At 45.6% G+C, this 25,939-nt stretch overlaps 1 protein-coding gene across 2 annotated transcripts in view; it reads left to right on the top strand.

Moving 5' to 3' along the window:
- LOC120992368 (adenine nucleotide translocase lysine N-methyltransferase-like) overlaps window positions 1-25,939 on the top strand; it is a 75,489-nt gene that overhangs the window by 22,978 nt on the left and 26,572 nt on the right. The gene's annotated exons all lie outside the window — the stretch shown is intronic.

Below are 25,939 nucleotides of genomic sequence, written 5' to 3'. Positions count from 1 at the left end.
AGTGGGTGCAGTAAGTCCCACACTATCTTCCCACTAACTCCTAGGATGGGAGGCATTCTGGGGGTTCAATCCGGATGACCCTCCCTTTATAAAACCGGAACTTGTGAGTGTACCCAGAGCTTCTCTCACAGACTTTATACAGTTATATGCCATACCTTGCCTGCTTGCTGGGCAGGTACTGGGGGAATCTTGCCCTCCCTTTGAAAAGTAACAGGGATTCGTCTATGCAGACATTTTGTCTTGGGGTGTAGGGTTGTTGCGATACCAAAATTTTTATTAGGATTTTGATACCATAAAAAAGTATTGCGATACTCGATACCACGCCAAAAATAAATAAAACGCCAATAAAAGCCACGTGCATGCTGCATTTAAAAAAATGGCGAATCGCGCAGTTTTCGTTTTAATTTTATTTATTTTTTCTGTTCCGGCATTCATCGCATAGGAGATTTTTTAAATATTTTAATAGTTTGATCTTTTTGGATGTGGCGATATATGATATGTTTATTTATTTATTGTTTATATATTTTATATGTAAAATTGGGAAAGGAGGTGATTTATACTTAATCATTTGGTGTGTTTATTTTTTTTATTTATTAACTATTAGCCTCCTTAGGGGCTAGAGCTTGGGATCTTTTCATCCCTTGTCCTATTCACCCTAATAGAGCTCTATTAGGGTGAATAGAACCTCACACTCTCCCTGCTGCCTTGTGCATAGTGCACACAGCAGCAGGGAGCTTACCATAGCAGCCAGGGCTTTAGAAGCTTCCTGGCTGCCATGGTAACCGATCGGAGCCCCAGGATTACACTGCTGGTGCTCCGATCAGAAGCTGCCACTGCCACCAATGAGGAGGAGGATAGGGGACCCTGTGGCCTCTGCCACCAATGATTTTAATACTGGGGGGTTAAGGGGGGGGGGGCGCACCTTTAATACAGGAGGCGGGTGCCGGCAGCAGAATCACATAGCTGGGTGCCGCACCTGAGGGGTTTACTGCCGCTAATCGCGGCTATGTGATTCTGCTGCCGTCACCTGTATTTGTATTAAACGTTAACTTTAATTGGTGCAGTGTGCCCGCCCCTCTCTCTTCTTATTGGCAGCAGCGGCACAGGGGGGAGGGAGAGAGTGACTAGCGTATGGCGATGTAAGGTGCTGGGAAATTGCTGGCCGTATAAATTTGTTTGGGTTACTATCAAATTTATAAAATCTTCAGAGAAAAAGATTTAAAATAAATTTTCAGTGAAGCCCACACAGTCTATCCGAATTCCTGAGTTGCCCACAAACTGAGGAATTTAGGGCTGATAATCATCAGGGGGTGGGGTCCATGTGGGCTCACTCTGGGAGGCTGGCTCCTCTGCTACACTGGGGCGCCTTCTAGAGGGTCCCTCATCAGCGGATGATGATGATCATGATGATGATGAGGGGGTAGAGGAAAGTGGCATCCTCTTCTCCCTCGCTAGCATTCTCAGTATCGGAGGCAAGAATGGCGTATGCCTCTTCAGCTGAGTACACTCGTTGGGATGAATGTGACATTTTTATTGGGGTGTAACCTGTGAAATGTGTAAACCTTTATTGTGAGGGGTGTGTATGTAGTGTTCCTTTGGCTGCAGTTCTGCCTCCCTTAGGTGAACTGAACAGCCAGTGTCAGTTATTCAGCCTCCAGGAGGGGGTGCTTTCCCAAGAAGATGAGTGCTTCCAGTGAGGATACAGGCTCCATGAGGGCTCGCTCAGAATCTTCTACCAAGGTCCCATTTATGGTACCGTGGGGCGAGGTGGTGAGTGTATACTTTTGGTTTGTGAATATTTTTTTTTCCCTGACCCTTGGTATGGTTACTGTTTTTTAGGATGAGGGTTCCAGGAAATCTAAGAAAGTTAAGAGTAAAGAATGTGCCATGTGCAAAGTCAGTCTTGCGGCTGACTATAGTAAACCTAATTGTGTCAGCTGCACTATACTGCTGCAGATGCAGGACATGGTCAAGAACCAAATAGAAGCCTCCCTAAGAGGAGTTTTGCCAGCGCTTACTTCACCTGCACCTCAGCCGGCAGTTGCCCCTTCTGTCCCAGTTCTATCTAATGTTGAGGATAAGGGTTTAATTATGGCTCATTCGGACTCTGGTATAGTCTATGGCTTGTCCGACCTTTACTTCAATGTATATATTCGTATATGCATGATGTTGCTCCAGCTATTTCTCTTATGTTTATGCAGGAGAGGAGTCTGAGGGGTCTGAAGATGATATGTCAGGCAGACCGTTGTTTCAAGATACGGATCAGTTGGTCAAGGCAGTAAGATCAGCTATGGGTCTGGAAAAGGCTAGAGAACAGAAATCTATCCAGGACATCATGTTTGAGGGTCTTGAATTAAAGAAAAGGAAAGTTTTCCCTATTAACCGGACGGTGTCCCAACTTATTAAACGAGAATGGGAGAACCCGGATAAGAAATCGTTTATTCCTAGGGCCATAAAAAGGAAATACCCCTTTGATGACACAGAGACCAGATCCTGGGATCATCCGCCTAAAATTGATGTAGCTATTGCCAACATTTCTAGAAAGGGTTCTCTGCCCTTCGAAGATTTGGGGACTCTTAAGGAACCCATGGATAAGAAGGCAGGGTTCCTTAAGAGAGCCTGGGAGTCCACTGGGGCAGCTCTTAAACCAAGCATAGCAGGTACCTCAGTGACTAGGTCCATGATATTATGGATTGACCAGCTCTCATCAGACATCCAAAATGACGTACCTAAGGAGCAACTACTTGCCTCTCTTCCCACAATTAGGCAGGCAGCTGCTTTTTTGACGGATTCTTCTTCTGATACTCTGAGACTATCCGCTAGGGCTGCGGCCTTGGCTAACTCGGCTAGGCGGGCTCTATGGGTAAAGAACTGGTCAGGGGACCTCCGCTCCAAAAATAAATTGTGAGGGTGAGTTACTTTTTAGTTTGGTCCTCACAGATTTATTAGAAAAAGCAGGTGATAAGAAGAAAGGTCTTCCTCAGTCCTCTAGGCAATATCGGTCCTTTCGTGCGAAGGGAAGGGGAGGGGGCCAGGATAGAGGTAAAAGCCAGTCAGGCTTTAGATGGAGGGGTACCCGTAAAGGTAGCGGCTTTATGTTTAACCAGCCCTCCTCCTCCTCCTCTAAAAAGCCCAGCCCCCAATGACTGGCTCTTGCGGGTAGGTGAAAAAACTTCTTGAAATTATTAACTGCCACTCTGCTAAGGAGTGCGTGGGTCCTAGAGACCATAAGGGATGGCCTCAGTCTCGAATTCTTCAGCCTGCTACCTACCCTTTACATAGTCACAAAATGTCTGTCGGGTCCCTCAGGTCTGTCTTCTCTCGAGCTGGAAGTTTTATTCCTGATGGAAAAAGGGTTTTTGGTTCCGGTTCCAGCAGAGGAACAGGCTCAGGGTTTCTAATCGACTCTCTTCCTTATAAAAAAGCCAAACTGAACTTTCAGAGTCATCATAAATCTGAAACCTCTGAATCGGTTTCTCACTTACCATCAGTTCAAGATGGAGACCCTGAAGTCAACAATAAATTTGTTAACAAAGGACTGTTATATGGCATCTCTAGACCTAAGAGACGCCTACCTCCATGTGCCCATCCACAGAGACTTTCAAAAGTACCTAAGGTTGGCAGTTCATGTAAACTCCCATCTGTTGCACCTACAGTTCTGTGCCCTGCCATTTGGAATTGCCGTCGCTCCAAGGATCTTCACAAAGATCATAGGCGAGATGGCGGCCCACATCAGAGAGGGGGACGGCATCTTCATCCCGTACTTTGACGACTTCCTGCTGGTGGCAGAGTCCAAGGGAAAAGTACAGATTTCCTAGTTTATACACAAACAATGGGTTGGGTAATTGAGAAAAATATTCTCCCCTTCCTACAAGGTTTTTTTGGGAATCTTATTAGATTCTGAGGTTCAAAAGTCCTTTCTTCCCAGACAGAAAATTGAAAAAAAAAATTCTTTGGTGCAAGAAGTTTCCTCTGCTCCCTTTTATAACTATCGGGAAGGGTATGTCTCTGTTAGGTCTGTTTACTGCCTTTTCCTGTAGTTCCATGGGGTCAGCTGCATTCTAGGAGTTTACAATTACAGCTATTAGATTCCTGGGATGGTTCTCAGTCAGACCTGGATAGGAAGATTAACCACTTAAGGACCACAGGTTTATACCCCCCTAAAGACCAGGCCCTTTTTTACAAATCGGCACTCCACAACTTTAGCGGTTTATTGCTCGGTCATGCAACTTACCACCCAAATGAATTTTACCTCCTTTTCTTCTCACTAATAGAGCTTTCATTTGGTGGTATTTCATTGCTGCTGACATTTTTGTATATGTAAAATGACACCCCAAAACACATTCCCCAACTTCTCCTGAATACGGAGATACCACATGTGTGACACTTTTTTGCAGCCTAGCTGGGCAAAGGGGCCCATATTCCAAAGAGCACCTTTCGGATTTCACTGGTCATTTTTTACAGAATTTGATTTCAAACTCCTTACCACACATTTGGGCCCCTAGAATGCCAGAACAGTATAACTACCCCATAAGTGACCCCATTTTGGAAAGAAGACACCCCAAGGTATTTGCTGATGGGCATAGTGCGTTCATGGAAGTTTTTATTTTTTGTCACAAGTTAGTGGAATATGAGACTTTGTAAGGAAAAAAAATAAAAATAAAAAAATCATCATTTTCCGCTAACTTGTGATAAAAAATATAAAAGTCTAGGAACTCGCCATGCCCCTCACGGAATACCTTGGGGTGTCTTCTTTCCAAAATGGGGTCACTTGTGGGGTAGTTATACTGCCCTGGCATTTTCCAGGGGCCCTAATGTGTGGTAAGTAGGTAAATGACCTGTGAAATCCTAAAGGTGCTCTTTGGAATGTGGGCCCATTTTGCCCACCTAGGCTGCAAAAAAGTGTCACACATGTGGTATCGCCGTATTCAGGAGAAGTTGGGCAATGTGTTTTGGGGTGTCTTTTTACATATACTCATGCTGGGTGAGAGAAATATCTCGGCAAAAGACAACTTTTCCCATTTATTTTTTTATACAAAGTTGGCATTTGACCAAGATATTTATCTCACCCAGAATGGGTATATGTAAAATGACACCCCAAAACACATTGCCCAACTTCTCCTGAGTACGGCGATACCAGATGTGTGACACTTTTTTGCAGCCTAGATGCGCAAAGGGGCCCACATTCCTTTTATGAGGGCATTTTTAGACATTTGGATCCCAGACTTCTTCTCACGCTTTAGGGCCCCTAAAATGCCAGGGCAGTATAAATACCCCACATGTGACCCCATTTTGGAAAGAAGACACCCCAAGGTATTCAATGAGGGGCATGGCGAGTTCATAGAAATTTTTTTTTTTTGGCACAAGTTAGCAGAAATTGATTTTTTTATTTATTTTTTTCTCACAAAGTCTCCCTTTCCACTAACTTGGGACAAAAATTTAAATCTTTCATGGACTCAATATGCCCCTCACGGAATACCTGGGGGTGTCTTCTTTCCGAAATGGGGTCACATGTGGGGTATTTATACTGCCCTGGCATTCTAGGGGCCCTAAAGCGTGAGAAGAAGTCTGGAATATAAATGTCTAAAAATTTTTACGCATTTGGATTCCGTGAGGGGTATGGTGAGTTCATGTGAGATTTTATTTTTTGACACAAGTTAGTGGAATATGAGACTTTGTAAGAAAAAAATAATAATTTCCGCTAACTTGGGCCCAAAAAATTTCTGAATGGAGCCTTACAGAGGGGTGATCAATGACAGGGGGGTGATCAATGACAGGGGGGGTGATGGAGTCTATATGGGGTGATCACCCCCCTGTCATTGATCAACCCCCTATAAGGCTCCATTCAGATGTCCGTATGTGTTTTGCGGATCCGATCCATGTATCCGTGGATCCGTAAAAATCATACGGACATCTGAATGCAGCCTGACAGGGGGGGTGATCAATGACAGGGGGGGTGATCAATGACAGGGGGGTGATCAGGGAGTCTATATGGGGTGATCACCCCCCCTGGAAGGCTCCAGGGAGACGCCTGTATGTGTTTTGCGGATCCGATCCATCTATCAGATGGATCCGTAAAAATCATGCGGACGTCTGAATGGAGCTTTACAGGGGGGTGATCAATGACAGGGGGGTGATCAGGGAGTCTATATGGGGTGATCACCACAGTCATTGATCACGCCCCTGTAAGGCTCCATTCAGACGTCCGTATGCGTTTTGCGGATCCGATCCATCTATCAGTGGATCCGTAAAAATCATGCGGACGTCTGAATGGAGCTTTACAGGGGGGTGATCAAAGACAGGGGGGTAATCAATGACAGGGGGGTGATCAGGGAGTCTATATGGGGTGATCACCACAGTCATTGATCACGCCCCTGTAAGGCTCTATTCAGACGTCTGTATGCGTTTTGCAGACCCGATCCATCTATCAGTGGATCCATAAAAATCATGCGGACATCTGAATGGAGCTTTACAGGGGTGTGATCAATGACAGGGGGGTAATCAATGACAGGGGGGTGATCAGGGAGTCTATATGGGGTGATCAGGGGCTAATAAGGGGTTAATAAGTGACGGGGGGGGGGGTGTAGTGTAGTGTAGTGGTGCTTGGTGCTACTTTACTGAGCTACCTGTGTCCTCTGGTGGTCGATCCAAACAAAGGGGACCACCAGAGGACCAGGTAGCAGGTATATTAGACGCTGTTATCAAAACAGCGTCTAATATACCTGTTAGGGGTTAAAAAAAATCACATCTCCAGCCTGCCAGCGAACGATCGCCGCTGGCAGGCTGGAGATCAACTCTCTTACCTTCCGTTCCTGTGAGCGCGCGCGCGTTCACAGGAAATCTCGGCTCACGCGAGATGACGCCAATCTGCGTTAGCGTAGCCTGAGGGAGCCGCCGCGATGACGCCTTTCGGCGTTAGCGTAGCTGCAAGAGGTTAAGTTGTCTAAAGAGGTTACCTCTTCCTTAGTTTGGTGCTTGCAGGAGGAAAATGTATCCAGAGGTCTTGATTGGAACCATTGATGTTCTGCGGTAATAACCACAGATGCTAGCCCCTATGGGTGGGGGGCGATAACCTGCCAGGGGTCTTGGGAACCAGAGTTTCAGACTATATCCTCAAATTACAAGGAGAGTCTTACAAGCAGTTTTTAAGGCCCTTCAATCCTTAGCTCCTTCTATCAGGGGTAAAGATGTAAAAATATTATCCGATAATACAACTACTGTGTCCCTGATCAACAGACAAGGAACTACCAGATGTGCAAGTCTAATGTCATTGTCTTTTCAGTTTCTCTCTCTGGCAGAATCTCAACTAAATTCAATATCAGCGGTTCACTTAAGAGGAGACCTGAACCTGAGAGCAGACTATCTCAGCAGACACCTGATTCGTCAAGGAGAGTGGAAGTTAAATCTAGAGATGTTCCGGAAGATCTCGGCCTTATGGGGCAAGCCTCAGGTAGATCTCTTTGCCACGAGAGTAAACAGGCAGGTCAGCAGATTCTACTCCCTATCTCCAGCAGACAGACCTCTAGCAGTGGACGCTTTATCAAAAAAATGGGATTGGGACCTAGCGTACGCTTTTCCCCTACTGGCGCTGGTCCCCAGAGTCATCAAGAAGATAAAAGAAGAAAGGACAAAAAGTCATCCTGGTGGCTCCTTTTTGGCCTCGGACGGCTTGGTTCTCCTGTCTAAAAGCCATGTCACTGGGGGATCCCTGGGTCCTTCCGGAGCTTTCCAATTTACTCTTACAGGGCCCAGTATGTCATCCGGAGGTGATCAATCTCCATTTGACGGCTTGGCTTTTGAGAGGTTAACTTTAAAAGCTAAGGGATTGTCTGATGCCGTCATCTCCACTTTGCAAGCCAGCAGGAAAGAGGTTACGTATAAGATTTATGTCAGGATCTGGAGAAAATTTCTGTCCACGATTAACCTTGCTTCCTTTGAGTCGGGAAAACCCGGCTTGGAGGACATTTTGGATTCTCTGCAGAAAGGTCTGGAGAAGGGTTTGAGAGTGGCCACTCTCAAAGTTCAGGTTTGTGCTTTAGGGGCTTTGTTTGGCCAGAAGATTGCGGATCATCCCTGGATCATCAGATTCCTTAAGTCAGTCAAGAGACTACAGTTATCCGTACTGATACGATCGCCGTCTTGGGACCTTTCAGTGGTTCTTCAGTCCTTATGTGTAGGTCCTTTTGAGCCCTTATCTGATGTTCATCTCAGACTGCTAGTTCAGAAGACCATCCTCTTGGTCGCAGTAACATCGGCTCGTAGGGTAGGAGAGTTATCAGCCTTATCTGTCAGAGAGCCCTATACTCAGATCCTAGAAGACAGACTAATCTTTAAACCGGATCCAGCATTTCTGCCCAAAGTGGTCTCCGCTTTTCATATGTCCCAGGAGGTGGTGCTGCCCTACTTCTGTGCTAATCCCTCTTCTGAGGGAGAAAGGCGTTTTCATATGTTGGATGTTCGTATATGTGTTATGTAATACATAGACAGTACTAAGGACTTCAGGAAGTCCAATAGACTCTTTATTCAGGTGTCAGGGCCAAATAAAGGGGACAAAGTAAGAGGAGACACCATCTCTAGATGAATCAGGCAGGGCATTTCTATGGCTTATGTTTCTGCAGGTTTGTCTCCTCTGGATAATCTGAAGGCCCATTCTACTCGGGCAGTGGCATCTTCCTGGGCGGAAAGGAGAGGTGCCTCAATTGACCGGATTTGTAGGGCGGCTACCTGGTCGTCTCAACACACTTTTTTCCGTCACTAAAGACTGGACGTGGGTTCCTTTTCTTCCTTAGCTTTTGGCCGTAAGGTGCTTCAGGCTGTGGTCCCACCCTAATTTCTTCTCTGGTATTCTCTCTGGTGGTGCTGTCGTGACATGGTGTAAAGCCGGTAATTACTTACTGGTAATTCTGTTTTCTCATGGTCACGACAGCACCACGGGGCTTCCCACCCTTCTATCTTGATTGTGCACAATTGGTGTTCACGGGGTGTGGCAAAAAAAAAGTGTTAGCTTGTTCTTTTGTTGTTTAAGTTGTATGCATTATTTCAGATGTTAACTAACTGGAAGGCTTCCTAGATCTTTGTAATTCACTGATGTAGGGGACGGAAGTGCTTCCTTTTGTGCTCTAGGTTTCCTGTCCCTGGGGGAGGAGTCCATCTCTGGTGGTGCTGTCGTGACCATAAGGAAACAGAATTACCAGTGAGTAATTACCTGCTTTCACCCAGGCAGCCCCCCTGACTTGAGCATCAGAACAGTTCATGCTCCGTTGCTCTCCTTTGCCCTGCGCTAAATCGCGCAGGGCAAAGGCATTTTTAGGAGTTTCGGTGACGTACAGGGGCTCTCCATGGGGCTGCCAGGAAGCCCGGTGTCGTCACCGACACTGATCGGCGGGCTTTAGCGCTGACCTAGCCAATAAAACAGCTAGAGCAGCGCTAAAGCCCTCCCATCAGAGACGGTGACGTCACCGAACACACTGTCGGGCGGAAGTTTCCGCCCTGCAGTGTGTTATGATAAACAAAGGAACCCGTGCCTTGCGTGATCTAGCTCCGATGCTAGCCTCAGGGATGCTGCCGGGGGAAAATAAGGGTATGCCCGGGTTCAGCTCTGAACCCGGAAAACCCCTTTAAAGTATATTACAAAGATGTATGTCTAGTATCATTAGTAGAGATAAGCGAATCAAAGTTGAAGAAGTGGAATTCGATCTGAATTTCAGGAAAAATTTGATTCGCACTGAAGCTGAATCTCCTCACGCTTCGTGGTAACGAATCAATTTTTCCCCCTAAAATGGCTGCTGCATGTTTTAGGACATGGAGCAAAGAATTATGGGAACGAGGGATCACCCACAATGCCATGCATGCAGCCAATCGGCAGCCAGCCAGCCCTGTGATGTCACAGCCCTATAAATAGCCTCAGCCATCTTGGATTCTGCTATTTTCCAGTGTATTTAGTGCAGGGAGAGACGTCAGCAGGCGCTAGGGACAGTGCAAGGAAAGACTTCATTGTGCTGAAAAAACGATTTACAAGTTCAGGGAAAGATGATTCAAGGTGTAGGGAAGGGATAGGGAGGCATCATCTACATTATAAAAGGAGAACAAGGTGCAATAGGAGAGTGTACAGCCTGGGTAATAGGAACAATTCTATTACACTTTGCTGCACTAATTGGGGATCCAAATTGCAGTTATATTGCTGCTTTTAGGTTGTTTGTACTATATGATACATCAGTAATTCCAGCAAACCTTGCTTGTTATTGGGGTGCAAGTGCAATGTGATACAGCCATTTACGGGGTGTATTAATAGGAAAGATGCGTACGTCCTATAAGCCGTTCTGCGTTGATTTTACATTGTTTTACTTTTTTTGGGGGTTGTATTAATAGGAAAAAAAAAGTCATAATTGCCATTCAGCGGTGAAGTTACATTGTACTACATCCATTTACGGGGTGTATTAAGAGGAAAGATACGTACGTCCTATTAGCCGTTCTGCTGTGAATTGTGATTGTTATATTTCTTTTTTTTGGGGTGTATTAATAGGGAAAAAAATATGTCTTAATTGCCGTTCTGTGGTGAAGATACATTGTACTACAGCCATTTATGGGGTGTATTGAAGGGAATCAAAAAATGATATTCATATATGTGATCACTCGCATGAAATAAAGAAAAGGAGGAAGTGAATAGTGATCTGGACTATTGATAGGAATAATTACACGGTGCTTCCATAGAATCCCACTGTGTGGCTTTTTTGGGTGAATTGAGGGGGATTTTAAATGAGGCAAAAGGAGAGAAGATTATCTCAGAGGAAGAATTTGAATTCCTCTGCCCAAAGAACCCGACTATGGCCACCCTTTACAGTCTCCCAAACATCCACAAGGGGACTAACCCCATTAAAGGGCACCCAATAGTCTCAGGGATTAATAGTCTATGTCAGAATGTAGGCGCGAATATAGATCGCATTCTTATGCCATTTGTGGTATCTCTACCGTCCTACATTCGTGACAGTATGGACCTCCTGAGAAAAATTAATGTCTCGATTGAGGATAACAGTATCCTGGGCAGTATTGATGTTCAGGGCCCTGTATTCCTCCATTCCCCATGAGGCAGGGCTCAGGGCAGTTGAGTACTACCTCAATATGAGAGGACTTCAATACAGGGCACATAATCAATTTGTCCTGAAACTACTACGCACAACTTTTTTCTTTTTAACACAAGGACCTACCACCAGCTCAGGGGCACGGCAATGGGATGTTCCTGTGCGCCGTCCTTTGCCAATTTGCTCCTAGGCTGGTGGGAGGCAACAGTGGTCTTTGGTGATCCAATGTCGTCATGTACCGGGCCCATCCTAATGTGGGCACGGTACATAGACAACATTTTTGTCATCTGGAATGGCACTAAAGAGTACTTTTTGGAGTTTGTGGTTAAACTTCACTCCAATTAAATAGGATTACGCTTCACATCAGTAGCAAATCGGGACATTCTGGCGTTTCTGGATATCAAAATATCGAGAAGCACTTCAAATGAGCTTGATACAACAATCTATAGGAAGCCCACCTAGACGAACTCTGTACTACACTGGAGCAGTGGCCACCCCTTTTCTCAGAAAAGAGGTATACCAAAAAGCCAATATTTGCGTCTAAGACGCAACTGCTCCAGTAAGTCAGAGTTCGTCAATCAAGCAAGGGTCCTACAAAAGAGATTCCTTGCTAGAGGATATCCCAATGGTGTCCTAAAACCAGCATACCAGACCGCACTATCAGCAAAGCGGTCTGATTTGCTGGTGCCTAAGGTCAAAGATGAAACGGGAGAAAAAAAGATCCGCCTCATCGCAACATTTGATGAGGCATCAGGACAAATTAGGGATATTCTCCGTCAACATTGGCCTGTCCTACTGATGGACCCTGAGATCAAAGAAACCATCTTCAGTTATCTGCAGATCTCTTTTAGGAGAGGCAATAGCCTCAAAGACATGCTTGTCCACAGCCACTACGACCCAGCCACCAAAAGGGCCACGTGGTTGGACCGTAAGATCAATGGCTGTTATAGGTGCAGTGGCTGTGTGGCATGCAAGATACTACAGAGCAGTAAAATCTTGCATAGCTCAAATTTGCAGAAGTCCTTTACCATCAAGACTTCATTAACTGCCGCACACGGGGTGTGATCTACAAGATCACATGCATGTGCAGACTTGAATATATAGGCAAAACCAAAAGAGAGCTGCAGAGACTCCTCGGGGAGCACCTGGGCAATATCGCAAATGAGCGCGATACACCAGTGGCCCGACATGTGAACGACATTCATGGAGGGGACGCAAACTGTATTAAAGCTATAGACATTGACAAAATCCCACTGCCTATTCGTGGTGGTGATTGGGATCGTCTCCTCCTACAGCGGGAAGCACGCTGGACATTCAAACTTGATACGGTATTCCCTAGAGGCCTAAATGAACAATTCCATTTTGGTTGCTTCCTTTAGCATCTATCAAAAGTGCCAATTCAGATTTGCCCCTTCCTTCACGTACTTTGAAGTACCACAAGGAATTTGTCTCAATAATACCCTCTGTATATTCCACCATAGCAGGCTCTTTCCTATATAGTGCCAACCATCCCCCTTGGGTCTCCTTTGTTGCCATAGTCAGGAAATTAAAATATCCAAACCACTACAAATACCATTTCTCACTTATTACATACCCATATCTGGGTCTGTTTAGGTGTAGGCTGTATGGGCATATATCCCGATGCCCTTCAGAACACACCAATATGGTCCTCCTGTATCGATGCCCATATTCATGGACAATCTATTTATCCATATTTTGCCCTTTTTGTGCTAAATATGCCTCCACAGTGTGTATATGGCAGACGCATCATGCTTGCATTTCATACACTGTGGTGGTTCTCCTCACGCCATTGATATTCGCATGAGGACTGTCATTCTCTGCGATGTCGGCAGTGTATCCAAAAGCCACTGTGTGAGTATTGGGGCTGGCGCGCTGCGCGGTGACCTGCTTTCGATTTTGGCCACTGGCGCAGGCGCAGTGAGTGCTCTTCAATGCGCTCTACACTCTGGTTCCTGGCAACCCCTTTGCGCATGCGCCCGCCACATCTCGCGATTGTTGACGTCATCATACTGCGCACAGGTGGACGCGACACTTCAAATACCGGCGGGCTCCTGCAGATAGTTAGCTAACATCTATGCCTGCGGCGCCAACTGTGTACTGCAATTAGGGGAAGGGGTCCTTCATCTGCCCCTCTTCCTTTTCCCTTCATTTTGGCACCTATCTGTGCATTCTAGTCCACTGGGAATTATCATTCCCAGTGGTTTTGTACTTGTTGGCGAGCATTTTTTCCCAGCGAGCGTTTGCTGGTGAATGTCTTCTCCGGCAAGCGAACTACTTATAGCCCACTTTTCATGTTCCCCTGATGAGAGGATTGTTCCTGCCTCAGAAACGTGCATGTCGGGATCTTTTCAGGGTAAAATAGGGAACGCAATTCCAGGCTTATTTTCCCGCACTCGGGCCCAACTAGTGGGACACTCCGTGGATAGACCAGTAGGGCTATTGTAGGGTCCTATAGGGTCATTTAGGGACATATAGGATCATCTTCCTGTGACTCCCTCATATCTTAAGGACCTCCCACCATTAAACCGGACCACCCTGTCAAGAAACGGTGAAACGAAGATGTCTGAAGAGTCCATCATCTGTAGGGTAGGACACTGGTTTTCATTGGTGCCGCCGTGCACCTTTATGATACAGGTACAGCTGTGCACTCTGTTGCATGGTGATCTTTTGTACCTAATCATTGTGTTTTGTTTCTTTGATGCCGCCGCGCATTATGCATATACTGTTATATGTCGCCTCTAACATCATTGCCTAATTGTGTACTTAGGGTGCCAGTGCATACCGGCCATTGCTACCTTATATTTGTGCACCTAAGGTGCTAGTGCAAATCGGCTCTTGTTGCCTTTTTAGTGTCCTACACTGAATGTACAAGTGTGGACACGGTTGTTTCTGTTTCCTAGGAGTCCCCTGAGTGTGGTATCGTGGAAAATTGTACTCACATTTGATCTTTCATTAATTTTGAGGGATATATCTTTTAATGTATAAGTAAAAGTTACGTCTTAAATAGTCCAGGTGTATTGAAGGGAAATAAACCTACGTCCTATTATCCGTTCTGCAGTGAATTGTGATTATTAATTAGAAAAAATACACTATATGTCTCGATTGCCGGTCTGTGGTGAAGTTACATTGTACTACAGCCTTTTTTGGGGGGTATTATTTTAATTTACCGTATTTTTCGCCCCATAAGACGCACCTACGTTTTTGAGGAGGAAAATAAGAAAAAAAATATTTTGAACCAAAAGGTGTGCTTTTGGTGGGTTTTGAACTAATGGTGGTCTGTGGAAGACACTATTATGGGGGATCTGTTGAGGACACTGTTATGGGGGATCTGTGGGTGACACTGTTATGGGGGATCTCTGGATGGCACTGTTATGGGGACCTGTGGATGACACATATCATCTTATGCTATGCCATCCACAGATCCCCTCCATAACAGTGTCCCTGTAGTGTAAATGACCCCCAATACAGGGGGTAGGGGCCGGCATCTGCTTTTCTAATGACAACGGGGCCCGTGCAGTGACTGTATTCTACTACATGGGCCCCGCTCACTGTATATAATCGTATCTGTAATTGTAGGCATTGTTAATGTATACAAATTCTGGGTAATCAGCGCCTGTACTACGGTACTTACAAGCGCTCGGTAGCAGAGAGGAAGGAGGAGGAAGGCCGGGAGGACGGGCGCTGGCAGCGTGAGTCACTACGTCATACGCCCACGCCGCCTGCTTCATTGATAAAGGCGCCTACAATTCCAGAGTATTATATACAGTGAACGGGGCCCGTGTAGTAGAATACAGTCACTGCATGGGCCCCGCTCTCATTATAAAAGCAGATTCCGGCCCCCAGCCCCTCCTCCCTCTCAGCTGATACGCCGCGATGCCGCGCGGCGTGTGTATCATTGAAAATTCGGCAAAATGCAACATTCGCCCCATAAGACGCACTGCTATTTTGGGGGGGAAAAAGTGCATCTTATAGGGCTAAAAATACGGTAATTCTTTTATTATACTGTATGTCAGACAGGTGACAGGCCCTTTTAAAGGGAACGGGCAGTGGCCAAAATGTTTGTGTCGCAGGCAGCAGAAGAAGAGGGGGTGGCAGCAGAAGTAGCAGCGAGAGGCCTGAGCTCCCGGTGTCATCTAGCGGTCGTGTCTTGACCATCAACCAAGCGGTGCTTGAATGGTTGACTCTGTCTTCGACTTCGTCGCAAGTGACATCAGCCCCCCCCTGCCAGGAGTCGGTCGGTTCCTCTGACACAATGCTTTGTTGGCATGGCCTGGGAGCAGGCCCTGTGCCCCCATCTGTTCTCAACCTGCCTTTGTCATTTTCTGTTCCCTCTGCGCGAGAAGTATTATATGTCGTAGGCTCGGCTCCACTTTTTAGAGAGAACAAGCAACTCGAGGACAGTCAGCAGTTACTGTCCAGACAAGATCTGGAGGAGACATCCCCCACTTCCTACGGTGGGCGGGCAATTAGTGATGATGAGAGTCGCATGGGAGCAGGTGTTGCGAGCGGTCAGGCTCCTGGCCCTGAGACTGTTAAGGGGGACATCAGTGACATGCAGACAGTAGCGGATGGTGATGATGTAGCCGATCGCACTTGGGAGTCAGGTGAAGAAGGGGCTTCATCATTATCATCAGGAGAAGAGGTTGGCAGCTTGCGCATGAGGCAGCGGCTGAGCCAGTAGGGTGGTAACATGGCCGTGAGTCAGCAGGGTGGTAGCAGTGGGAGGTCGGGAGCCAAACGTGCCTGGAGTAGACCACTCGCTTCACAGAATCCTACCTGCCCGGAAAGTAGCGCTGCAGGGGTTTGCTTGTGCTGCAGTCCCTTCCTTTACAAGTGGTGGACTCTGCACCTTTCAGAGAACTGATTGCTTGTGCCGAGCCGAGGTGGAGAGTCCCAAGCCGTCATTTCTTTGCCAAAAAGGCAGTACCAGCCCTGCACACATATGTAGAACAGAAAGTGAGACAGTCCTTGAGCCTGTGAGTGTATGCCAAAGTGCACGGCAGTGCCGACGTGTGGAGCTGTACTTAGGGTCAAGGACAATATACCGTATTTTTTACCCTATAAAACGCACCGGCCCATAAGACGCACCTAGGTTTTTGGGGAGGAAAATAAGAAAAAAAAAAATTTTAACCAAAAGGTGTGCTTTTGGTGGGTTTGGAACTAATGGTGGTCTGTGGATGGCACTATTACTGGGGATCTGTGGATGACGGACACTGTTATGGGGGGATCTGTGGATGACGGACACTGTTATGGGGGGATCTGTGGATGACGGACACTGTTACGGGGGGGATCTGTGGATGATGGACACTGTTACAGGGGGGATCTGTGGATGATGGACACTGTTACAGGGGGGATCTGTGGATGATGGACACTGTTACAGGGGGGATCTGTGGATGGCACTGTTACAGGGGGGATCTGTGGATGGCACTGTTACAGGGGGGATCTGTGGATGGCACTGTTACAGGGGGGATCTGTGGATGTCCCTTGCTGTACGTCTTGATAGACGCCTGAGGGAGAGATCTAAAAGGTCCTCACCCTTAAGACGTACTGTCAAACAAGGTGGCGGCTTCCTTTGACACTTATGGTAAACCTGTGGTTGTACCTTGTGATGTGCCTGTGCAGTTAGGGGGAGCTACTCCTGAGACTGCTGGCAAGAGCTTTGGTCATATGAAGGGAGTCTGTTTTTGTTGTGGTAAGAAGGGACATTTTGTGAATATTTGCCCGTACATTCAGTGTCAAGGTGAAAACAAAAGAAAAACATTTAATCCCCAAATATATATTGGTAGTGTGGGTGGGGAGCAAGAAAACTTACTTTTGTCATTTACTGGTAGTACCCGATTTCTCCTGTCTGCTGAGGTGGCGCTAGAGTCCAAAAATGTGGAAATCGGGGTATTTATCGATAGTGGGGCAGGGGTTAACCTGATTGATGGACAGTTTGTTCGCTTTCATGGATTGACTACTAGTGCACTAGAGAAAAGCATTTCTGTCTTTGCAATTGATTCTGCACCTCTTACCCAAAAATACCTGTCGCAGGTGGTAAATGACATCCATCTAAGAGTGGGTGATTGCCATCAGGGGAATCTATCTCGTGTTATGTGTTGGAGGGTCTGCCTGCTCCGATGGTTTTGGTTGCCGCGGACAACAGGTATGCGTGCGGTTGCCTTTGGTTGTGTGTTTGTGTGCACTTTCCTTGTTTGGTGTGCACTGTCATTTCCCTTCACTGGTGGCTGTCCGTGGCAGCGTGTGGTGTGTTACATGTGGTGGCAGTGTCTCGGCCTTCTGGCTGTTTCCCAAGACATAGTTGCCACGCATGTCGTTGCCTGCGGTAACAGCTGCAGTGTAAGGTTTGTTTGGACTTTTCTCCTTTAAGTGGCAGTCTTTCAGTGCTTGGTGTAGGAAGGGTATACTTCCTTCTTTGTGTCTATACACTGGGTGTGTCTGTGTGTGGGTGTGGCCACTCTGGGCTATAAAGCCTTAGTAATGACCTGTAGTCTGAGAGGTACTCCAGCCTTGAGTGTAAGCTGGAGCTAGACTCCGGTTTCTCCGCGTCCAGGAGGAATGGGCTGTCTACCCAGCTCCTAGCTCAGGGATCTGCGGAGGGTTAGTAGGGATCCGAGGTTCCGGAGCATGAGCCCTCCTACCATCAAGGTCGGCTCATGCAGCTAGGAGTCAGGGTCAGATTAGGGATGCGATAGGAGGTGACCTGCTCCCTAATTCTGTGGTCCTGGCCAAGTAGCGTCCTACCATCTCCTGGCATCGCACGGCTGAGGGTTTCCCCCATCCTCAGCCGTGACAGTCGGCTAAACGACTGAATCCAAGGCTGGCCAGATGGTCACTGTTTCTCACCAGATTCAACTTCATTGTCACCTACTGCCCTGGGGTTAAGAACGTCAAGGCGGATTCTTTGACACGCAGATTTCCTGGGGGGAGGTAGGGGGTGATTCTAAAGATCCTAGTCCTATTTTGTCTGAAGGGGTAGTCATATCTGCCCTATATCCTGATCTTGAGGCTAAGTTGTTGGAGGACTAATCACTATTAACCTCGCTGAGGATATACATATTTATAGTTGTAGATTCATGCAGTAGGAACAAATGGATCACAGTGAGCATGAATAAAACATAACTTTTAATGTTATTTTTAGTAATCAATGATCCACCCACTTTAAACAAACGACCATATATAAGACCTGAAAGTCTCGATAGTAATTGAGGGGGAAGACAGAGTAAGAGGGGGAGGACAACGCGAGGGACCTCACTATCCCTATGGGGACCCTCACTATTGCCTCAACCCACAGGAACACCCTGATGGTGGATAGCCTGTGGTCCCGTACCTGCCCTAGCTTTCCCTCGAACGACCCTAAGACCTTCCAACGCGTTTCCCCTAGAAAAGGTTCATCAGGGGAGAGATAATGGGTAAAGATACAGATCAACACATACAATAACGTATAAGTCTTGGATAAAAGTTCGATAAATCACCCAATGCCGGGTACAGATATTACTGTTAATCAAAGGCACCTAGAATAAATAAATAATCACGCCTATAACACCAGCTCATATAGTTATAGCAGATATACAATTTATAAGATATGTCCAGGAGTCACACCTATGTTACGAGACACATGTTGGTCCCTTTTACTGATCGTTATTAAGATGTCACAAATGATAATCACTCAAGCACTTGTTCCTCAGGGTCACATGTATGAAAATAGCGATGTCACATACTGTGAACCTTATTTTCATGCAAGCACTTAAATCCACCAGTCCACATGCATAAGATTAATGCTACAGATCTTATTATCACTGCATACTATGACACAAATGCATACTACTCCTGTTCATACCCCAAGGAGTACATATCAATCTTTTATACGGCTTAAGAATAAGTAACAGGTGCGGTCCAAAGGACCTCTTACTTGTCCTTTTGATAGAAAACCTGATGGGTACATTACATGGCCGTCGCTGGTGAAGGGAGCCTGTGCAGAGGCGGACATCCTGGGAGCAAAAATCGGTGTTGTTGGAGGCCCCAGGAAAATTGTCCTCCAAGAAAATTGTTTGTTCCCCCAGACTTACGTCACAAGGTATTTGAGGAACATCGCTGTACTGTCTTGGCTGGACACCCTGGGAGTAGATCCACTGTCTATCTCATCTCGTACAGATTTTGGTGGCCGGGGTTCCGTAAGTGTGTTGAGGACTATGTGTCAGCCTGTTGTACCTGTGCTCGTGCTAAGATGACACATACTCTGCTTTCTGGATCTCTTCTTCCGTTACCCATCCCGTCTAGACCTTGGACTCATTTGTCCATGGACTTTATCACAGATTTACCCAATTTTTGGGGAAATTGGTGGTAGTTGATCAGTTTAGCAAAATGGCGCATTTTATAGTGTTGCCTGCTCTACCTAATGCCAAAACTCTTGCACAGGCGTTTGTTGATAACATCGTGAAACTACATGGCATTCCCTCTGATGTGGTGTCTGATCGGGGGACTCAGTTTGTTTCCAGATTCTGGAAGGCATTCTGTACTCGACGGGGTACAATTGTCCTTTTCTTCGGCTTTTCATCCTCAGGCGAACGGACAGATGGAGCGCACCAATCAGAATCTGGAGACTTATTTGAGATGTTTTGTTTCGGAGGAGTGGTCTTCATTCTTGTCGTTAGCTGAGTTTGCCATTAATAACCGTAGACAGGAGTCCACTGATAAGTCGCCTTTTTTTTGGGGCATATGGATTCCATCCGCAGTTTGGCACATTTTCTGGTTCTCAAACTTCCAGTATTCCTAGGGAGGAACGATTTTCCTCTGATGTGGTGTCTGATCGGGGGACTCAGTTTGTTTCCAGATTCTGGAAGGCATTCTGTACTCGACAATTGTCCTTTTCTTCGGCTTTTCATCCTCAGTCGAACGGACAGATGGAGCGCACCAATCAGAATCTGGAGACTTACTTGAGATGTTTTGTTTCGGAGAACCAGGAGGAGTCTTGTCGTTAGCTGAGTTGTCCACAAGAAACATTAAGCTTAAGGTACCTTCTTGTAAGTTGGGCCCAAGATTTATTGGTCCGTATAAGATCACTGCCATTGTTAACCCTGTAGCCTTCCATCTTGAACTTCCTCAGGCTTTGAAAATTCATAACGTATTTCATAAGTCGTTGTTGAAGAAATGTGTCGAACCTGTTGAGCCGTCCTCCTTGCCTCCCGCTCCTGTCATGGTGGATGGTAATTTAGAATTTTAAATCAGCAGGATTGTGGCTCCCGAGTTCTTCGTAGATCCCTCCAGTATCTCGTCCACTGGAAGGGTTACGGACCAGAGGAGAGGATGTGGGTTTTAGTGGCCGATGTTAATGCGATTCGTCTGGTGAAGGCCTTTTACAGAGCCCATCCTGATAAGGTTGGTCCTGGGTGCCCGGAGGTCACCCGTAGAAGGGGGGGGGGGGTACTGTCACGGTCCCTCAGGTGACTGACGTCAGAAGATCAAGGAGACTGGTTGAGCGTGGAGGAATCTAACAGCCTCCTTGATTTCTCTTGATTCAGTGTTGATAGGGTTAATGACCACTTCCCTTGTCTCAGCTGTTGCTCAGTGGTCATCACTTCTACCCTTTATAGTCTGACCCCACCCTTTTGACTATGCGGTAGATTGCTTCATTTCATTTTGGAAAAAGCTGGAATGTGGTTCTCCCTGTGTTCCTGCTCAACTTTCTACAACAGAAACTAAGTGTCTCGCTTGTTTGTATTTTGTCTTTTCCCCTTGGTTGTTGTTGCTAGGCCTCAGGGAGACGGTTGTTCCTTCATCTGGGAAGGAACGGGTTGTCTCTGCCCTGCCAATATCTTTAGGGCTGCTCAGGGTCTCCAGGGCTTCCAGGTTCCTGTGTATGGGCATCTCTACCTTCAGGGGGTGCCTATACGGTTAGGAGTCAGGGCCAGGAGTAGGGTTCTTTAGGTGGTGACCCTTTCCTTTCCCTAGTTTTGAGGCCTATTGGCTTTACCCTTCCCCCCCTGGTTGTCTGTGTGGTGTTTACTCCTTTACCTCATCCGTGACTAGCATTCAGGGAGTGCTAGAACCAGAAGCCACATTTCCTGGCCCAAAACACCTTCCCTGCGTGAAATGGGGGAAGGATTCTGTATTAGTAAAAGGCCTGAGCCTGTTCAAGACCTTCAGGCTAATTACTAGTATATTCCAATGCTGGCCTGCAGGTGGCAGCACTGCATTGGAATATACCGATTCTTGTATTCTGTAATGGGTAGAAATCCATTAGAGAATATGTGTCAATCTAATGATTGTATGTTATGGTCACCAAGAGTGACTTAAAAAAAAAAGCAAAAAGCTTTTTAAAAATATAAAAAATAAAAATTCCAATTCCCGCCCCCCCCCCCCCTTTTTCCCCAGAATAAAATCTATTTTAAAAAATCAATGTTTGGATGCCTATAGAGGAAAGACAAACAAACCCCTGAACCGTTGGACACTAAGTTTGGTACATAGGTACATTGGGTGTCTGGGAAGGTTTTCGTAAAGGTCTCCGCTTTCTAGGAAATACTGTTCTTGAGATATTCCAAAAAATGCAATAATGGGACCATCACATGACCTGTATTAACAAATAGAAGCTCGCAGGTCCTTTACTCATATCCTGACATACACACGGTCACATGACCCTTATTAGCCAGTAAAAGGTCGCAGGTCCTTCAGTCTTCGCCTCACTGACATACACAGAGTTTTACTTCAGGTTTCCATAACAACTAAGCTATTTTTCTTCACTGTTAAAAGGGCAGGGCGCTGTGGAGGTCACTGTTAAGAGGGTGGGCAATGTGGAAGTCACTGTTAAGGCGGTGGGGTGATGTGGAGATCACTGTTAAGGGAGCGGAATGCTGTTGAGCTCAGTTAAGGGAGTAGGTGGTTCTAGAGGTCACTGTTAAGGGGTAGGGTGCTATGGAGGTCATTGTTATGGGGGATAGTTAAAAATAAACAGCCGGGGTATATAGGACGAGTAGCGATTTCGCCCTTAAAAAAAACCCAGCATGGATGGGCACCCTTGGAACAAATCCAATAAACGCACAAACAAACCAACCAACACTTTATATTCAGGCAGCGTTGGGTGTCTGACGCTCCATTCAAATTGGGAAACACAGGCCACCCTTGCTGACCAAATATTTACACCTATCCTATAGATAGGGGATAAATTGTTATGGGACAGCCACTTTAATTGTAATTTTTTTAGTTAGTTGCAAGAGTGCACATTGGGTGTTTATTTATTTGGACTAAGGCTCTGTTAAGGAAGGGAAGTAAACCTGCTCTGCACACATTTCAGACTCTGCTTAGGACCAGAATCACCATAAAGGATTTCTCCAGTTTCATAATTATTTTTGGGATCTTCATTATTATTTTCAGTATGGGATTATTTTCAGTATTATTTCATTATTATTGTTGGCATTTTCCTTCCCCTGTTCTCAGCATCACTGTATCCTGGCAGGATGTTTACATGTAGAACTTCCTGTTTTCATTAGCTTCCTGCTAGTTTTCTAACCGAACCAAGCATGATTTGCTCTTTAATGTCTCTCAGGGCTTGCTCTGCCTGCCACACTGTTCCCTCTAGTAAAAGGATTTGAAACCGCGCCGCTTCGGATCCAGTCGAACGCTACACAGGTGTAAGAATCAGGGTATTAGCCTCCGTCCTCCTATCTCAAGGGGTTCAATCCTCCTCTGACACCTCCCGGGTTTCGCTCTCTGGCTTCCTCAGGGGCGACAACTGCGCATGTCCACAGCTGGGCCCTTTAAATAGCCCAACCTCCCTTTCTCAAGCTGTGGGAGCCATAGCTCAATCAAATGTAATACATTAGCGTATCAATACTGTGACAAAAACTTTTCACCATAATACAAAATCATACAAAATATATTCAAAGTTATCAGAGGTCAGTTTAGACCATTTTAAATAGTGCCTATGTTTTTCTTTATCATATCGCCGCAGCCTTGTAATATATATAACCTCATCCATATATTTAATTATCCCTATTCCCTAGACCATATTCATATATTAGGTATATCTTCCTTTTCACCAACCTTTATTTCATCTTTTTCAAGGGCCTTCTTGATCGAAAATATTCATACTATCTTATACCTTTCCTCCCGTGCTCACCTAAACCCCTCTCCACCCACTACTAGTCACGTTGTTCCACACAGAGTCAACCCCACCCCTTCCCATTCATCAAGTTCTTCTCACATGACCCGGCTATCCAATCAGCAGTCGGCTGAGGGCAACGCCTCCCAATGACGCTTCATGGAAGGTCCTCAATACAAGGTAGAGACTTTCACTGGTTATTTCTCCCTGGATGTAATTTTCCACTTTATACCTCACACTAGACACGGCTTCAGGTCGAACTCAATGTTCAGACCAAGTGGAAAGTCTCTACCTTGTATTGAGGACCTTCCATGAAGCGTCATTGGGAGGCGTTGCCCTCAGCCGACTGCTGATTGGATAGCCGGGTCATGTGAGAAGAACTTGATGAATGGGAAGGGGTGGGGTTGACTCTGACTATGAATCCTAAGCGGCGCGGTTTCAAATCCTTTTACTGCATGACTTTCAAGTGTGAATACCCACCACACTACATTGGAACCAGCAGCGCAAGTATTTGTCCGTTTCCTGGGACACAGGACTGACATTTCTGTCTTTCTTTTATTGTATACACTGTTCCCTCTGCAGAAGTAATGTCGCCTACACCTCCCCTCTTTAAGTTAGGCAGAGCAAGCCAAGAGAGACATTGTAGATCAAAGCATGTTAGGTTTGGTTAAAAAAACAAGCAGGAAACTTCTGAAATCAGGAAGTTCTGTATGTAAACATCCTGCCAGGATACAGTGACCCGTGGACAGTGGAACTAAAATGTTGACATAAAAAACAGGTATATAGGCCAAAAATATGCAGTGTTTAGTGGTACTCTGGGCAAATAAAGAATTTGTTTATAAAACCAGAGAATTCCTTTGATTATATAAAACATGTTGATTCTAGTATTTTTGTTTTTCCTGAGTAAAAAAAATAATAATGTAAGGCATGAGATGGTATTGAAATAATAATAAAAATTACATTCACAGTTTCAAACCCCCTCAGCTCTGACACAGCCATTCTTTCCTATAGTCCAGGCTTTGTGTTTTTTCAAGCCAACCACTGAGCTTAGCTGTCTTGTGGCATAAAAGCTGAGGCCAGTAATTGGCTGCAGAGGTCACATAAGATGTACAGGATGTCATGGCTGTAGTGGCGGGTTCGCTCAGAATAGTGGCGCTGGAACAGAGGGTGTTTGGAATTTGTTTTTATTATTTTAATACCTTTCTCTACAATTTTTTTCTTTTTACACTTGGACAGCCCCTTTAACAGACTTTACATACATTAATCTATATTGGAAGTAATGACAACTACTGGTCATTAGCAGCAGGTAGTTGCAGCATCAAGATGAACATACTTGTCATGCTGTCTGACCATAGGTCCTACTTAAAGGCATGCCCTAACAACTTACTGTGTACTATTAATACATAGGCTAATGTACTGGGATATAGATGGAAGATAAAAAATTAGATTCCTCAGTGGTTGATACATTTTATTGGCAAACTGAAAAGATGGCACAATTGCATCAATCTCATGTATATACAACAACGTACATAAGGATAATGAGGTAGATAAGACAATTGATGTAAAGCAAATCAATATGAGTGGAGGAGGAAACAAACAGTTGTAGCAGTAAATTGTTGTAGCATATATAAAAAAGTAGTGTGAAAGTTTAATTTGTCCTCTAAAATATCTAATCCATGAATGTGATGAAACCAAGAGTTCTGAAAGGCACACATTCTTTAAAGGGGTTGTGCCACGAAAATTATTCTACCCTTTTCAAAACAGTACCTGGATCTGAATACTTTTGTAATTGCATCGAATTAAAAATTTTGCATAGCCACTGAGGTATTTAGTAGCACCACCTGATGTTTATTTTCTTTATTTCTTGTTCCGCCCATAGAGTTGGTCGCACGCGCTCAGTTTAAATCTTCAACTATCACCAGACATATTTTCTGTTAGAAGCTGTGGCTTTACAGGGACACACCCCCTGAATTGCCATGCTGAAATTAATCTAGTAGAAAGATTAGAGCAATGAATAGAGAGATCTCTGAATCCATGTGAGGTACATGGCTGGTTCTAGCTTTGTTAGAAAGAGATTGTCATGTACTAAATAATGTCTGATATTGATTCTTTACATTAATCGTAGCATAACCCCTTTAAGAGACGTAGAAGGTGTGGTAAAGTGTATGGAAAAGTCTAGGAAGGAGTGTATATCTCCCCCAGGTTCCTCAACTGGGTGAGGTAAGAAAAATCCAGAAAAAGCTAAAGTGGTTTCAGCAAGGTGTAGGTTGCTGAGACAGTTTTGTTAAAAGTTCAAGGGCGGGCTTTTACTTTGACTCGGAAGGTAGTGGGACCTCCCCAGTCCAACCCCATTCCAGGGCAGGTTTTTCCCCTAGCCTGAGGGATCCTCAGGTGTAGCCAGCTGGGATCGTTAGGGGCATCCCAGGCTGTCAGTCAGTGGGAGTTATGCCTGGAAGAAGTCTAAGCTGGCTGCCTTACTGGCTAGAGACGTCGGATTCTCTGTGTGACCTGCGCTCAATAGGTGAGCTTGGAGCTAATCTGTATTAGTTAGAGCCCAGATGGGCAGGAGTTGATTTTGTTTAAGTTCTGTTTTGTGATGATGGATCTACACTGTACCCAGTGAAGTATAACTGGAGTTGCCTGTAAATTGCTGGACTTTTATAAAATAAAGCATCAGTTTGGACTTTAATACTGTTGTCTACTAATGAATCTGTCATGGCCGCCCTGTTTGAGAGAGCAACCC

This window comes from Bufo bufo, chromosome 2 (assembly GCF_905171765.1).
Source record: "Bufo bufo chromosome 2, aBufBuf1.1, whole genome shotgun sequence".
Classification (NCBI taxonomy): Eukaryota; Metazoa; Chordata; class Amphibia; order Anura; family Bufonidae; genus Bufo; species Bufo bufo.
Note: the sequence above shows the minus strand (reverse complement) of the source record. Positions and strands in the feature narration are given on the sequence as shown.